Here is an 18,042-nt window from a genome sequence, read left to right on the forward strand (position 1 = left end):
CGTTTTGAGGAGTGGGATAACCATCGCTGTGTGCCATTCAGTGGGCACAAAGCCTGAGGTGAGGCTATGATTGAACATGGTACTTAGGTGGGGTGCCAGTTCATTCTGTAGTTCATGTAGAATGCAGCCTGGGATGTTTTCTGGTCCCATGGATGCTGTGTTCTTGGCTTTGGAGAGTGTGTTTTTTACCTGTGCAGCCATGATTACAGGAACTTTGCATTCTTCCGGTATAGAGATGGGCCCTTTAGAGGGTGAGTGGGGGGTAAAGTTAGCACTGAACCTATCTGCCAGGATGTTGGCAATATCAGTTGGTTCTGTATATTTCATGCCATTGTGCTGTAACTCAGAGCAGATCTGAGTGTTGCCATTGAGATTCTTGACATGGCTATAGAATGCTTTGTGGTTGTCTTTAGAATCAATGGCGATTTTGTTTTTATAACTAGCTTTGGAGGATTTTATGAGGGATCGCAGCTTCTTACTGAGGCTGACCAGGGAGCTCCTCCACTCATGGAATTTTACTCTCTTTTGCAACAGTTTCTTCCTTCTGTTGTACAGTTTGTTTATGGCAGGGGACCACCAGATTGGCTTCCTTTTTTTGGAGGATAGCATCTTGGTTCTGTTTGGGATAGCACGATCCATGCACTCATGTAAGTGCTTATAAAGTGCAATTGTGTAGGATTCGGTAGTTGTAACTGTATTGTCCATCTGCATGGGTGTCATGAAGTTCACCACTTCTGTCTTAAGAAGCATGAAGTTGGCTTTGGGAGAAATTTTTTACCGTGGTTTCCTTAATAAGGGGTGGGGGCAGGATGTGGATATCTAGGGTGATTAGCTTATGGTCGGATTGAACCAATGAGGTGCTGACTTCAGGTGTGGAACACCAGACACTCATGTTGGTAATGACTAGATCTAGGATATTGTTACCCCTGGTGGGGGTGTGGATAAGTTGATCCAGGGCATTGGAGTTTATGAATTCAAGAAAGCATTGAGTGAAGGCGTTGGTACATGAGTAGTTTTCCCAGTTAATGATGGGGTAGTTGAAATCACCCATTATTAGGGTGTTTGGTTGAACCCTAATATTTTCCAGTACATCAAGAAAAGAGGAGTGGGAATCCTGGGGTATGGTGGGGGATCTGTAGCAAGCTACAATTTGGATTGCAGTTTTGCCCAGAGTTAGTTGCACTTGGATAACCTTGGATGCATTATGCTGAGCAACTAGCCTGGCGGTTTGGATATCCTTAATGAATATGGACACACCTCCGCCTTTGGTGTTCCAGTCCAGGTTACATGGCCGAAATGTGTGGTATGAGTTATAGCCTCGTAGTGCAGGGGTGCTCTCCGGAGCCTTGAACCAGGTCTCAGTCACTGCACAGATATCAATGTTCTCCATTTTAAGGAGTGCCTTGAGTGAGTACATTTTGAGATTTAGACTTCTAGCATTGAGTAGTATCACCCTCAGTTTTTGATTGCCTGTTCCTGTTATGGTGGTGAATTTGTCATTTGAACCTTGCCTAAAAAAGGCACTATAGGGGCAGCAAGAACCCTAGCCAGTATCTGGAATCCCAGGGGTGACTGGTGCAAGCCATCTCTGGCAAAGCATCGTGGTCTGTCGAACATGTCATCTCAGGCAGTTAGATACTGGATCCCTTTAGAATGACACCAGAAGCTTAGTCAGTTGTTAAAGACAATCATTTTGTCCTTGTACTGTGGTATCATTCTGGGTGATGGCAGAATGTACTCAGGGCAAGGGTCATACCTGCCTGGGCTACAAGATCGGAGAGCTCTTCCATGTCTCTTTTCATGTAGTCCAGGAAGGTATGTCTCAGGTCATTCACACCAACATGGACAATGACAGAGTCATATTTGTACTTGTTGTGGCATGACCTGAGTGCGTGGGTTATGTGGCGGATCCTGGCACCCAACAGGCAGCTGACAGTAGCCTTCTCCTTGTTTAGCCTGATGAGTGGGACATCAGTATGCCTGACTATAGAGTCACCTATGACTAGTGTGTTGGGTACGTTGTTTTGCCTTATTGGCTGTGGTTGAGTGGCACACTGAGTCTGCGGGCTATGTGTCATTTGTGTTGTGTTGGGGGTGGAGCTTGCTTGCATTTCTGCTTTGGAGGTCTCTGTTGCTTGAGCAGATTATTATTGAGAGCCTCTGTGAATGTTTTTGCATTTCTATGTGTGGATTTTGGTGGTATAGATTTAGTGAGACTATGTGATGAGTGTGGTGTGGTGCAAGTGTATACCTTCTCCTCTTGACTGTCAAGTTCAGTCTTGGTTGGAGAGAGCTTTACCTCCAGTTTGGCTAGATAAGTGCATCTCTCGCAGGTTGTAGTGTTGGGTGGTAGGAGTCTGTGTACATGAGGCAATTTCTACATTGCCCCAAGATGCCCAGATTCATCAGATAGACAGGAGAGAACACTGGAACTGACCCTTCCACATGCCTGAATAAAAAACTATTTTCCTCTAGATAAGTGAGGAAAGTGAGTACAAGAGTTTTTTCTCTCTAAGCAAGTGAGGAAAGTAAGTACCAAAACTGTTTTCCTCTAGGTAACGAGGAAGGTTGAGTGCTGTAGTAATTAATAGGTTATTTAGTGCTTACAAGTTCTGAACAAATGCTGATCATGAATAAGCAAATTCAAGTGCTAAAACTAAGAATCTATATCTGGACTAAACTAGTTACAGGAAAGGGGGAAAACAAGTGCAAATGCGGGCTTTTAAATCAGAAAGTTGAGAGAGATGGAAAAACTACCCAAACGGCCAATAACTACAATTTTTGGGCCAGAACCACTCCTTATGTGGTAGATAGGTTACCTAGTACTTACCACTCCCACTGATAAACTAGAAGGCTTCTCTCCAACACAGAAAGCTTGGGGGCTCAGAAGCTTACATACAGTCCTGGATACAGCAAATCTGAATCTGGACTACACTAGTTACAGGAAAGGTTGGAAACAGGCTTAGATTTTTTTTATACAGAAAAGTAGCTAAAACAGTAGCAAAAACAATTCAAATGCAGTGCAAGCTAGTACATTTGAGTAAGTAGCAATGTTAGACCAAACAGTTTAAAAAAATGAAATTTAATTAAAAATGACTAAAAACAAGTGCAGAAGGAGTCTATTAGGTAGAATAAAGTAAAGAGATGGGACTGGGGGGGGGTGTCCCAGATCAAATCTACAGTGGGGGCGGGCAACTGCAAAAGCCTCCAAATTTAAACAAGACAAGAATAGAGAGGGTGGGTATGGGAAAACCAACACCTTCAGCAGAGATCTGAAAAACTATACAGTGAAGCAAAAATAACAGTGCACAACTCTGAAGTCAGCCAGCAATGATATACAATTAGTCAAACAACAATTCCCAGTACACAACAATGAAGTGCCAGAAAAATATACTCAGCTGTGTATATCTCCAGATAGTTTGAAGAGCACTCTGTCAGGACACAGGAAGGCTCCAGCAATGATATGCAGGCTGTTACTGACAGGGTCTAATTTTATGCAAGTAATCCTTGAGATAGTCAGATAACGTAGATAACAAAGATCATGTAAACAAGGCCATTTGAGAGAAGGCTGGGAGCACTTCAGGAGCCTTTGCCATGTGTTATACTATGGAGGCCATCTGTTGTGGTCTGCATGACCCCCTGTCCACCTGGAAACTCATCATCACGGACAGGTGAGCAAGGATAGTAATATTCTGAGGTTGTAAGATTTCCTACCTACCCTAACATACAGTTGCAAAGTACCTTTCTCTATCTCACATTGCCAGAAAATGAACAAGTTAGAAGTTACATTTATTTAAATTTGTTTAGTGGTGTAGAACACTGATCAAACATTGACCAATTATCAAAACTGATTTCAAGCATTGTCCTCAAAAATAGTAGTCCTATGATATTTTAACAGCTAAGTATAAATAATATCAGTGTGGAAAAAATGTAATACAAAGAAAACAAAGATGATGTCCAGAGTGTGTTCCATCATTTCCTATCATTCTATTATGAGCATACCGGATGTACTATTTTGGCATGCAAGATGTATGTATTTGCAACCAGAAAAGATAACAGCACTCATGAAGTGTGAACAAATCCACAGTTTCACCCTGAAGGGCTGTTTCAGTGCTGATCACTCATCCTCCTGCATCACCTTACTCATGTATGCTAACCCTAACCGTAATACTAATCAAGACATACACAGCCTTTACAGTAGCCCTTAATCCTAACCCTACCATGTGCACAAGTGCACACACAAATATCTTAACAGTTGATATTTCTGGGTGTTTTATCATTCTGACACAAGAGATTTTGCACTTGGAATGGTTTCTTCTGCTAGATCATATCTAATGTATTGTGTGTACCTCTCTCTCGCTATACATATATATATATATATATATATATATATATATATATATATATATATATATATACATATATTTGTGTTTTGTGTGTGAGAGTGTGTGTGTGTGTGTGTGTGTGTGTGTGTGTGTGTGTGTGTGTGTGTGTGTGTGTGTGTGTGGTGGAGCATAACCTTCAATGGAAATGACAATTAGTCAATCCTACAATGATTGATGCCTAACTGTGAAAAACCTAAACATCGATCCATAGAGGATTGGGAAAATAATTTCAGAGAAAAAGCCCCCCTGAGCCCTCAACACATTTGCTTATTATATTTACCAACTCTGAGACTGCACTACAGTTGATTAAAGAGGAAATTCCCCTGAGACGCACAGTACCATGATCTTGTACTGGCAAAGCAGGTATCTTTCAGTTAGGTGATATCTGATCAACTCAGCCAGATTTAGATGAGTTCCCTTTTCGATGGAAAGTAGTATATGTGTCTGTGCACTCACACGCATGTGTTAGGGTGTTCCTAATTCTAAATGCATACATGCACAGTTCTTGGTTCACCAGATATTAGTAACAGAAAATGTCTCTATTCCAACTGTCATCATTCCAATTGCATTTAGGAGTTGTGGGGCCTATCTTTTTTATTTCTTTTGGCTTAAGTTATGTGCGATTCATTCCACTATCCTAAGATTCCTCTCTGCTTCATTTTTCTTCATTTCCACTCTTGTAGTTTTTGAAAGCTCCTCTCTTTAGTTTTAGCTCTCCTGCTACTCTTGAGACACATATGTAGTCCCTGTAACATCCCTACTAGATTGTTCAGATGTACCAGTAGCTAATATAGTGACTGCTATAACTACTTTGGTTTGTTAGGGTATTTGGCTGGCCTCTAACACCACAGGCCTCCAGCCAACTGCAACAATTGCACAGAATGTCTAGTATGTATTTATGTATTGACATTTGTTAGCCGGGTTAGGCCAGCTGAGCCAGGGGCCCATTTTAAGCGGTGACCTGAGGAGAAAAGCTCCAGAAAAAATACAAGTGTGATATTTACAAACTATTAAAGTAGGTTCACAGAAATATAGTACAAGCCAAAAATTTGTGCACAGCAGTAAAATGCATAGGTAAAATTACAGATAACAAGTACAATTTCCAAAATTTGAGAACAACTGTATATAGCATAGGCCAAATAACAATTAAAAGGTTTAGAGACTATTGCACAAATGAGTTCAGTATGAGTACGGTTTGCTAGAGCAAGTAAATGGAGGAGAAAGTGTTGATAGGGAAAAGCAGAAAAATGAGAAGAGAGGAGACTAGTTCAAGTGGGGGTTGACAAGGGGATGACCAAATCATCAGGAGAAAAAGTTTAAGTTCTTTCTTAAACACGTATTTATGCTGAATGCTTCTTTTGTTGAGAGGGAGTGAGTTCCAAGCATAGGCTACAGAGTATCTGTAAAGGGTCTTACCAATGTTTTTGTTGGGTTTGTATAACTGAAGGAGGTGTTTACTGGCAGTATGGAGGTGACGAGGGGGGTTATAGAAGGAGACTAAATTGGAGATGGAGGGACAGGATGAGAGTTCATATAGGTTAGAGTGTGCAATATGTAGCTGGGGTATAAGTAGCTGTTTAGAGAATTCTGGCCATTGGAGTGACTTAAGGGCAAGACAGTGGTGAGATTTGTAAGTAAGGTTGGCAGCAAATGTGACAATTTTGTTATAAGTTTGCTCTAGTTTAGTGATACGAGATGTTTGAACATGAGTAAGGACAGGGGCAGCGTAAAGAAGCCAGGGTAGGAGTAGGGCCTGAGCAAGGGAGGGTATGGAGGAGGGTGCAGAAATGTTTGATTACGAAAGAGAAGTCCAAGTTTCTGGTGGGTCTTTTTTTATACTTTGTTGAATATGAATATCAAATTTTAAATCATCATCAGTGAAAACTCCAAGTAGTTTAGTATGGGTTTCAGGTTTAATAATGGTGTTGTTGAGAGAGAATATAGAAAGAGGCTTTGTGCTGAGCAAGTGTTTTAGGGATGAAGAGGAGTGTTTTTTTTTTCGCATTTAATATGAGTTGGTTATTAGAGAGCCAGGTTTCAACAAATTAAAAGGTTTGTTGAGTGAGAGCTAGTAGATCAGGGATGTTGTGAGCAGAGGTAATGATGGTGGAGTCATCAGCATACTGTAGAAGTGTAGAGAGGTTAGTAGCAGAGTGAAGTTTATTAGTGAATACATTAAACTGTAGGGGGCCAAGAACTGATCCTTGTGGAACTCTGGTATTAATAGGGAGGAATGGAGAGAGGACAGTTTGCCAGCGGACTGATTGCTGCCTGCCGGAGAGATAGCTAGAGAACCAGTTGAAGGAGGAGGTAGAGAGATGTAGGCATGAGAGTTTAGTTATGAGTTTAGAATGAGAGACAGTATCAAAGGCATTTAAAAGATCGAGGAAAAGACCGGAGACGAGCAGGTTATTGTCATGAGCCTCAGCTATTATTTGGGTAAATGACAGTAATGCAGTAGAAGTAAGACACTCACATTGCTAAAGTGGTTAGAAAGACCTTCTACATTGCCCACCTGATCATGAAGGGATTCACATCCAGATCTAGTGAGGTCATTGTTCCCCTGTACTCTTCACTTATCAGACCAATGATCGAGTACAATGCCCCATTCGGGATGTATCTCACCAGACATCTGCAGCAATTGGAGAGACCCCAAAAGTTCCTCACCAAAAGGATAAAGGGACTCCAAAATCTGTCATATGCTGCCAGATTGAAGAAACTCCAGCTCTATTCAGTCGCATACCGTCTGCTCAGAGGTGACATGTGCCTGACATACAAGGCCATGTCCAACCTGGAATTAATGGACATGCTCCACCTCAAAAAATCCAAATCCACCAAAACCACTAGAGCAAGCGACTTAAACCTTAGCACGGATATAAATAGGACGTGCTGGAGGGATAGATTTATCACTCAGAGACTCCCTATGCTGTGGAATAAAATCCCGGTCCATGTGAGGCAGAGCACCTCACTGACTCTGTTCAAGAGAAATCTAGACCTGTGGATGGGAGATCGTAGGTTTACCCCGGGAATCATCTCTGTGTCACTGCTGGACAGAGGCACAACAAACTAATGGGTACAGTATTTTTTCATATAAGGGGTGGCGTAAGCCACAAAAATTTGGGCTAGGCTTATAAATGCCTTAGGGCAGATAGCCTAGTATAAACCTATGAACCTATGAACCTAAGTGTTACATGAAAGACCCGAAGGCATTCTTGTATGGGTATGTGTACAGTGGTCTGATCCACCAGAAAAACTGACACATACATTGTCAGACTTACCTGACTTGTATAGCAGATATGCAGCTTCTAGTGACATAACTGGTAATGAAATAGATTTGTTATATTGTATGTACACTGGCAACAATGTATCTAATGTGCTACAGAAGTGCCATTCGGGACATCTGTTACTGTGTACTCCAAGTAAAACAGTCTGGGACTTTGAGTTGTTTGGATAAGAGGTTTGGTTTCTGGGCAGTGATACAGGAGATCTCTGAGAAGCTCAGCCAAATATCCCAAATGCCAGAGAACACTGCACTGAGTTGCTCATAGTCATACAATGGGCAATTGGTGACTCTGGGAATTAAACCTTGTACTACAAGTAGCAGCATGTTAACACATTGCCTTAATCCTCTGCAGTAACTGCTGTGCATCAAACATAAGACCATACCTCTCAACTCTCCAGATTTTCCCCTCGTATTATTGGTCCGTTCCTTATATAATTTGTGTTTTTCTGGCAAATCACTGAAGATTCATGCCACTAAATAATGACATGCATTTGAGCAGGAAACTTCTAGTCTTTCACAAAAATAGATACTGTGACACCCATGCACTGGCCTAGCAATCAGGGAGCCTCAGTCCTCACCCCTAACACCAGTGAGGGGTGTCCAGACAGGGGAGGATAACAAATACACACACACAGGAAAGTACAGTTTCCCTTAACAACACACAAAGACCACAGTCAGTCTGGGGCTGGTTTCTCCCTTTCTGTCCATATCCCCAATAAGACTTCCCACTGGCAGAGCTATAGGGTCCAGATCTCACCCTAGCGGGCAAACTAAAACCTCCAGCACCTATCTGTCCAATCAGTGCTTCATGTCCCTACCCAAGTAGCTGACACACACTCACACACTTTGAGATAAGAGTTATGTACAACCACACAGACACTCCTGGGGAAGGCTGTTACAGGTTCTCTAGCTGTGCCCCTTTTACTCAGACTATGCAGTAGAAATCACTGCCACCATCCACTAATATTTATCAGCTACTAAAAAGGCCCGTAACAAAGGATGTCCAATTATTACTGTGCGATATTATTATCCAAATGGTAAGTGTGACTGAACAGCAAAGCTTATTGGAGTGACTTGGACAGTATCACTATATACATGCAATGTACTCTAGAGCTTAAATTATCTCTACACAAAACAGTCACAGCTGAAAAGTTTAAAAATATTTAATAATAAATAATAAAAACACAAGACAAAACTTCTTACTACACAGTACTAGTCAAGAGTTCAGATATCACAGAGAAATGCTTAAAATAATACAGTAGAAGGGTTCTGACATCAATACAGAAAAAACACTAATCTAATCTTCCTATTTCCTAGCTATATCTAAGAGAAAACACAGTTCTAAAACACACAGCCTACCTGGACCTCGCAAAAGCCTTTGATACAATACCCCACTCGGGCATTATAGATAAGCTCACCAGCTTAAGTATAAACCCCTATGTCACTAGATGGGTTGCAAACCGGCTCAAGGACAGAACCCACATGGTTAGATTTGCTGGAGCCATGTCAGACTCCAAACCAGTTACAAGTGGCATCCCACAAGGCTCAGTCCTGGGACCTCTCTTGTTCGGTATATATTTCTCGGAGGTACAGGCCAACACGGAAGGACTGTGGCTGACCAAGTTCGCAGATGACTGCAAAGTGGGTGCCATAATCGGCTCTCCAGCCAACACAAGCATCCTCCAAAAGGGCCTCATAGAAACAGACAACTGGTGCCAGAGCCATGGCCTCAAGCTAAATGCAAAAAAGTGTATAGCCATCCCCTTTGGCAAAACAAATTGCCCACAAATTACCACATAGGTGGTAATCCATTAAGTACAGAAGAAGTAATTAGGGACCTGGGGACCCAAGTTGATAGCAGTCTCTCATTTGACAACCACGTGGCCAAAGTGGTTAGAAAAACATTTTATATAGCCCACCTAATCATGAAGGGATTCACATCTAGATCAGGGGAGGTCATCATTCCTCTTTACTCATCCCTCATCAGGCCCATAATTAAGTACAGTGTCCCTTTTGGGATGTACCTTACCAGACACCTGCAGCAACTGGAAAGACCCCAAAAGTACCTCACCAAGAGGATCAAAGGGCTCAAACAGATGCCATATGCTGCCCGGTTAAAGAAACTCCAGCTCTACTCAGTGGCATACCGCCTGCTCAGAGGCGAGCTGTGCCTGACATATAAAGCCATGTCCAACCCGGAATTAATGGACATGCTGCACCTCAGAAAATCCAAATCCCATCAAGATACACGCTCGAGAGACTTAAACCTCAGCACTGAAATAAATAGGACATGCTGGAGGGACAGATTCATAACCCAGAGGCTCCCCTCACTCTGGAATAAAATCCCAGTCCAGGTTAGGCAGAGTCCCTCATTGACTCTCTTCCAGAGGAATCTTGATGAGTAGATGGGAGATCGTAGGTTTACCCCGGGTGTCACTTCTGTGTCACTGTTAGATAGAGGCACAGTATACTAACCTCGAAAAAGGGCATAGCAAAATTAATTTTAAATGGGTAGCGAAAGCCAAACACACTCTGGCTAGGCTTATAAACGCCCTAGGCAGATAGCCTAGTATGAACCTATGAACCTAAGTGCTATGGTGGGGCCTAAAGCCATGTTGGGTAGGAGTGAGGAGATTGTTATCAAGAAGGTGTTTGAGTAGCTGAACATGGATGCACTTTTCCAAGATTTTGGATTGGGGGGACAGGATAGCAACTTGTCTAAAGTTAAATGAAGCTGTACAGTTGCCACCTTTGAAAAGAGGGATAGTATAGAAGGATTTCCAAATGTCAGGAGCCAGGGCTTCTGAGATGGAATGGTTAATAAGAATAGAGACAGGGTAGGCGATGGATTGTGCAGCAATTTTTAGTTAATGAGGGGGTAGTTGGTCTGCTGAGGGAGAGCAGGGTTTATGCTTGTTAAGGAGAGATATAACTGTAGTAATTGGGACTGGTTGAAAAGAAAAAGCATTGGGGAGAGTTTTGTTATAGGGTAGTGGAGGTGTTGAGTGAGATGTACTGTTTTGTGTATTAAGTGTATAGTTTTGAATAGTTTATATGAAATAGTTGCTAAGAAAGGAGGCAGTTTCAGAAGCAGTGTTGTTTGGAAAGGGGTTGGGAATAGTGGGGTTACCTGGGTGGAGTAGGTTGTTGATGGTGGTCCAGAAGTTTTGTGGATTTTTGTGTGGGTTACTTTGGTTAGAGGAAAATCTCTCCTGCTGCTCTTGAGACACATATGAAGTCCCACTAACATCCCTAGTAGATTGTTCGAATGTACCAGTAGCTAATATACTGACTGCTGTAACTACTTTGGTTTGTTAGGGTATTTGGCTGGCCTCTAACACCAGATGCCTCCAGCCAACTGCAAAAATTGCACAGAATGTCTAGTATGTATTTATGTATTGACATTTGTTAGCCGGGTTAGGCCAGCTGAGCCAGGGGCCCATTTTCAGTGGAGTCCTGAGGAGAAAAGCTCCAGAAATAATACAAGTGTGATATTTACAAACTATTAAAGTAGGTTCACAGAAATATAGTACAAGTCAAACATTTGTGCACAGCAGTAAAATGCATAGGTAAAATTACAGATAACAAGTACAATTTCCAAAATTTGAGAACAACTGTATATAGCATAGGCCAAATAACAATTAAAAGGTTTAGAGACTATTGCACAAATGAGTTCAGTATGAATACAGTTTGCTAGAGCAAGTAAATGGAGGAAAATGTGTTGATAGGGAAAAGCAGAAAAATGAGAAGAGAGGAGACTAGTTCAAGTGGGGGTTGACAAGGGGATGACCAAATCATCAGGAGAAAAAGTTTAAGTTCTTTCTTAAACACGTATTTATGCTGAATGCTTCTTTTGTTGAGAGGGAGTGAGTTCCAAGCATAGGCTACAGAGTATCTGTAAAGGGTCTTACCAATGTTTTTGTTGGGTTTGTATAACTGAAGGAGGTGTTTACTGGCAGTATGGAGGTGACGAGGGGGGTTATAGAAGGAGACTAAATTGGAGATGGAGGGACAGGATGAGAGTTCATATAGGTTAGAGTGTGCAATATGTAGCTGGGGTATAAGTAGCTGTTAGAGAATTCTGGCCATTTTAGTGACATAAGGGCAAGACAGTGGTGAGATTTGTAAGTAAGGTTGGCAGCAAATGTGACAATTTTGTTATAAGTTTGCTCTAGTTTAGTGATACGAGATGTTTGAACATGAGTAAGGACAGGGGCAGCGTAAAGAAGCCAGGGTAGGAGTAGGGCCTGAGCGAGGGAGGGTTTAGAGGAGGGTGCAGAAATGTTTGATTATGAAAGAGAAGTCCAAGTTTCTGGTGGGTCTTTTTTTATACTTTGTTGAATATGAATATCATATTTTAAATCATCATCAGTGAAAACTCCAAGTAGTTTAGTATGGGTTTCAGGTTTAATAATGGTGTTGTTGAGAGAGGATATAGAAAGAGGCTTTGTGCTGAGCAAGTGTTTTAGGGATGAAGAGGAGTTTTTTTTTTCGCATTTAATGAGTTGGTTATCAGAGAGCCAGGTTTCAACAAATTAAAAGGTTTGTTGAGTGAGAGCTAGTAGATCAGGGATGTTCTGAGCAGAGGTAATGATGGTGGAGTCATCAGCATACTGTAGAAGTGTAGAGAGGTTAGTAGCAGAGTGAAGTTTATTAGTGAATACATTAAACTGTAGGGAGCCAAGAACTGATCCTTGTGGAACTCCGGTATTAATAGGGAGGAATGGAGAGAGGACAGTTTGCCAGCGGACTGACTGCTGCCTACCGGAGAGATAGCTAGAGAACCAGTTGAAGGAGGAGGTAGAGAGATGTAGGCATGAGTGTTTAGTTATGAGTTTAGAATGAGAGACAGTATCAAAGGCATTTGAAAGATCGAGGAAAAGACCGGAGACGAGCAGGTTATTGTCATGAGCCTCAGCTATTATTTGGGTAAATGACAGTAATGCAGTAGAAGTGCTATGGTGGGGCCTAAAGCCATGTTGGGTAGGAGTGAGGAGATTGTTATCAAGAAGGTGTTTGAGTAGCTGAACATGGATGCACTTTTCCAAGATTTTGTATTGGGGGGACAGGATAGCAACTTGTCTAAAGTTAAATGGAGCTGTACAGTTGCCACCTTTGTGAAGAGGGATAGTATAGAAGGATTTCCAAATGTCAGGAATCAGGGCTTCTGAGATGGAATGGTTAATAAGAATAGAGACAGGGTAGGCAATGGATTGTGCAGCAATTTTTAGTTAATGAGGGGGTAGTTGGTCTGCTGAGGGAGAGCAGGGTTTATGCTTGTTAAGGAGAGATATAACTGTAGTAATTGGGACTGGTTGAAAAGAAAAAGCATTGGGGAGAGTTTTGTTATGGGGTAGTGGAGGTGTTGAGTGAGACATACAGTTTTGTGTATTAAGTGCATAGTTTTGAATAGTTTCTATGAAATAGTTGCTAAGAAAGAAGGCAGTTTCAGAAGCAGTGTTGTTTGGAAAGGGGTTGGGAATAGTGGGGTTACCTGGGTGGAGTAGGTTGTTGATGGTGGTCCAGAAGTTTTGTGGATTTTTGTGTGGGTTACTTTGGTTAGAGGAAAAAAAAACTCTCTTGTCTTTTTTGTGAGGGTTGAGATGACAATTTACGGTGAGTATTTCAGCAGGTGAGAAGCAGGGAACAGAGCTCAGAGTAGCTCAGAGTAGAGGATAGCTACCCCCTCCTCCCTGTTTATTGGTTCTAGATGAGCAAAAGATGTTATAACCTGGAGGTAGGATTTCTGTGTTAAGGATGTTAGGTTTCAGCCAAGTTTCTGACAGGGTAAGAATGTGAGGAGATGTGTTAGGTATCCAGACGTGCAGGTCTGTTACTTTATTTACAATACTTTGAATATTTAGAGAGAAGATTTTTGGAGATTTGGAGGGGAATTACTGGTAGGAAGGGTTAAGTGAGGGGGAGTGGTATAAGTAGTGATATTGTGCAAGGAAGATGTGGGAGGCCCTGGGTTGGGGTGGATGTCTCCATCCAAAAGAAGAGTGCCAAAGAAAGTGAAGAGAGAAGAGAGTAAGTTTGGAGTAGTAGGAAATCTAGGTTTCTGACCAGACGAGAGGTGAGTTAGAACAATTAGGAACTTTGAAGAGGTCAGATGGTGAAATAGGGAAGAGAGATGGTGAGATTAATTGTGGGTAAGAGATAGTAGGAGTGTTAGGAGTGTAGGGGAGAGTAGGTGATGGGGATTGACAGTAGATTGATGAAAGGTAAGAAGTTGTTATACAGAGGAAGACGAGAAAGGTGGTGAAGAGATAGAGTGGCCACATGACTGGAGATCAGGTAGGGAGAGGGAAGAGTGGTAAATGAGTCAAGAATGCAGTGAATAAGAGTAGTGAAAGCAGAGAGGGTGTGACTAGAAATGAAAAGTAGGAGTTAGTGAGGAGATGATTGGGGAGTAGTGAGAATGTAAGGGAGGAGAGACAGGTGGGAGTGGTTATAGGAGTGAAGCAGATGTTAGATTAAAGAGGGTGATTGGTTGGATAGGAGGAAGGGGTGTGGTGTGTAAGAGCATATATGTAAAGAAAGTGGTAGATCGCTATGGTTAAAAAAAAAACACTATCAGTGGGGCTTGCACTTAAGATTATCAGTGAGGAGAACAGTGTTTAGAGTGGAGAGACTAGGTGAGTAAAGACAGATGTTGATAATGTATGATGTGAACCCTTGGTTTAGAAAAGAGAGGAGACAGACAGCAAAGTCTTAGCCTTTAGTACACTTTCCTGAAAATAGTTAGGAGCCAAAGTGATGCAGAGACTAGGGAAAGAGATGCATACTCAGTGGGGGTGGAAGAAAGGTGGTGGTGGTGGGGGGTAGTGAGCCCGGAAATACATGTGCATGCCACAGCCTAGTTTAGTTTGCAAAAAAAAAAAAAAAGACAAAAAAATGCTTTTAACACCAGGTGAGGAAGAAGCAATTGGGACACATACATATAGCTTGCAATGGTGTTTTTCTTTTGTTTTTGTTGGCTTCCTCCCATCCTTGGCTAGAGAGCAATCCTTGTATCGCTTTCAGGATCAGTAGATAGAATGTCAGCCAGGTGCATTCAGGGAGGGGTGTGGGGATTGAGGTCACTTTTCCATGTAGGGGACTAATGGTAAGCATACTGTTTCTCGGAGGGCCAGGGGGCTGTGTTGGGACCAGAGACAAGAGAAAGTTTAAAAGGTGTTTAGTATCTGCCTATCTATATTTAAGCAGCTTAGCAGTTCTTGATGGATGATAGTAGTGTATGCAAAATGCTGGTTAGAGCGCTGCCTTGCATTATCCATGATTTGCCAAGCCTGTGGTTGATGCTGCTGTGCTTGTCACCACTATATTTGAAGCAATAAATATATTCTCTATCATCTATAGCATTTGTCCATGGCTATAAGTGCCATTGTATTCCTCTCTGGTATTCCAAGTATGATATTTTGATTCACAAACAACATGCTTTAGAAATTACTTTCTGTAACACTGAGGGCATACCTGTCTTAGTACAGGCAGATTTTCTGACTTGAGTTGCATGTCTGCCTGTCTGAGCACTGTACACAGCGTTGGTACGTACATCTGGCTGCATACCACTTGTGAGAATTGTGCACTGTTAATGAAAACTATCACAGTCTTTTCTGCTGATGCTATTTAGTCATTTAGTCAAAGCCAGCCCTTCCTGACCTCATGGATTTCAACACATCCAGCCTGACTGTCAATGGCTGCTTTGCTCTTGTAAATTATATTCATTACTTCAGTGATGCTTATTTCCATCTTAAACTTTTCCACTTCCTTCTAGTTTTTTCTTTGATCCTTTCCAGCATCAGTGTCTTCTCTCATTGTCAGACCTTCCAAAGAACATATGGTTTTATTTCCTTGGGCACTGACTGTTTTGATTTTCTTGCAATTGATAGAATTCTCATAAGTTTTCTACATCACCACATTTCAAAACAGTTTTCTAAAGGAAAGTCTTACTTATTTTCCAGATGTCATATTCCTGTATTACTCAGTCTTTATTACTTAAAAGCAATGCTGGTTAAAGTTTTATAAATATATACACACATATATATATATATATATATAACATGTATACACACTCCTATATATATATATATATATATATATATATATATATATATATATGTATATGTATATATATATATATATATATATATATATATATATATATATATATATATATATATACATACATATTTTGGAATGCAAGTTGCAGAGTTTAGCATACTTCCATATTTATATAGTGATGACTGCAGTCCTATAGAGCTGTATGAACTGTATGGATGGACCTGTGCATATTTAGTAAAACAATAATCAGTAATAAGCCAAATATAAAAATATAGTTTCAGAGTTTAGAAGTTTCTTGTCTATCAATTCACATACAGCAAATTGATATCTAGTTAAGTGTGAGAAAGAGAAGCCTGTGACTACACTTATGATTCTGTGTTACCCCCAAAATGTTTGTCTAGTGTCTCCACATCCTGTAGTCACAAGCAAGTTTAAGTAAACACATCGTCAAAAGTTAAAGCAACCCTCCGTTGGGGATAGATAATATTTTAACTACCCCCTTCCTGAAGCATTTCATCATCATTATTATTATTTTTTGCTATAATTCCATGGTCAACAGGTTGCCAATGAAATTGTACATGCCTATGACCCAATACCCCATTATTTATTCATTTATTGACATTTGATTACCAGGAAAGTTTGTTAGAGTAGGTGCCCATTTTCAGTGGGGGCACAGGGTGAAAAGCACCAAAGTATTATAAAAACATTTTAATAATTTTACAGTCTTCAAAAAATAATACAAAAATGTCTACAATTTAAATAATTACACCCAATTAGACAATGTGAAAACATTGGTTAAGAAAAGATACAACTTCACTGACAATGATTTCATATTTTAGCCAGCTTAGAGAGAAATTAAAGGTAAGTTAGTATAATACAAACATGAATTGCAGTATGAAGTGATAAAAAAACAGGGTTATAGCATATTTAGAAAGAGGGTCAGGGGAGATAGAAACTGACTGAAGTAAAGAAGTGAGAGAAGAAGGGAGAGTAAGGAGTTGCAAGGTGTGAATAAATACTTGTCCATATTTAGGGATATAGATTATCTTGAGGGCTGATTAAGAGCAGAGCCAGAATTTGGATAGGGAGTCATTCAGAAAAGTTTTTAAAGAACTGGATGGAGGGTATTGACCCGATAGATACATTTAAAGAGTTCCAGGCTTTATTAACATGGTATAAGCACAGACCATGCTCAGAAGATTTGATAGGTTGGACAAAGAGGAGTTTTTGGTCATTGGATCGTAATGACTGATAGGAAAAAATAGTTGTGTAGAATGGTATTTAGCACAGAACAAGCAGATGGATGCTGAATAATTGTATAGGAAATAAGAAGCTGTGCATATATTAATTGATGTGGTAGTTCTAACCAAATTAGGCTTTTTAGTGCTATACAGTGGTGGGCTATGAAAGGGATAGTTTTTGCAAATTTAGCCACCTTATTATAGCATTGTTTTGATTTTTGTGGTGACTGGAGGTTAGTAAGATGAAAGCAGTATAAAGCAGTGAGGAGAAAGATGTAAGTAGTGGTAAGTGTAGTTTAGCTGTATTTTGCCTCTGTAAAGCACTTCTTGTTTTTGGTGTGTTTGTAATGTTGTTTTGTATATGCAGATCAAATTTAAGATCACCCAATATCATCCCTAATAATCTGCTATAAGAGGTGACTTTAGTGGTTGTATTATTAAGAGAGAGAGGATTTTAACTTTTATTTATTTTTTCATAAGAGTAGGGTTTGGGGGGAAAGTAGTAGTTTGTGAATTACAAAGCCATGTTTCAGTGGCTGTTAAAGGTTCCTGGGTATTTTTTGGAGATATGTCATGTTGTCAGATGTGCAGGTGAGTGTGGAGTACTGTATTAAGGTGACCTGTCATGGGGAGAGTGTTGGTGAGAATGTTAAAGAAGAAGGGAATCAAGGATAGAGCCTTGTGGTACACTGGTGGTGACTGGGGGGTATGGAGAGTGGGTGGAATGCCATGTTATTGACTGATACCTTCTGCACAGGTAGCTTTTGAACCACAGAAGGATGGGCTGAGATGTACATAGTGAGGACACTGGAAGTTGAAGTTTGTGATAAACTGTTGAAGGCTTTAAAGAAGTCTAGAAGACTAGTTTGCCATTATCTCTATCTTTATTGACAGTATCAATATCAGTTAGAAGTGCAGTGCTAGTACTATGGAAGGACAGAAGCCATGTTTAGTGGGGGATAGGAGTTCTTCATGCTAGAGATAATTTAGCAATTGATTTTGAGTACATTTTCAAGTATTTTGGAATGAGGGATAAGATTGCTACCAGTGTAAAGTTATTAATGCGTTG

The sequence above is a fragment of the Protopterus annectens genome, chromosome 7.part0 (assembly GCF_019279795.1).
Source record: "Protopterus annectens isolate FY-2018-M chromosome 7.part0, PAN1.0, whole genome shotgun sequence".
Classification (NCBI taxonomy): domain Eukaryota; kingdom Metazoa; phylum Chordata; order Ceratodontiformes; family Protopteridae; genus Protopterus; species Protopterus annectens.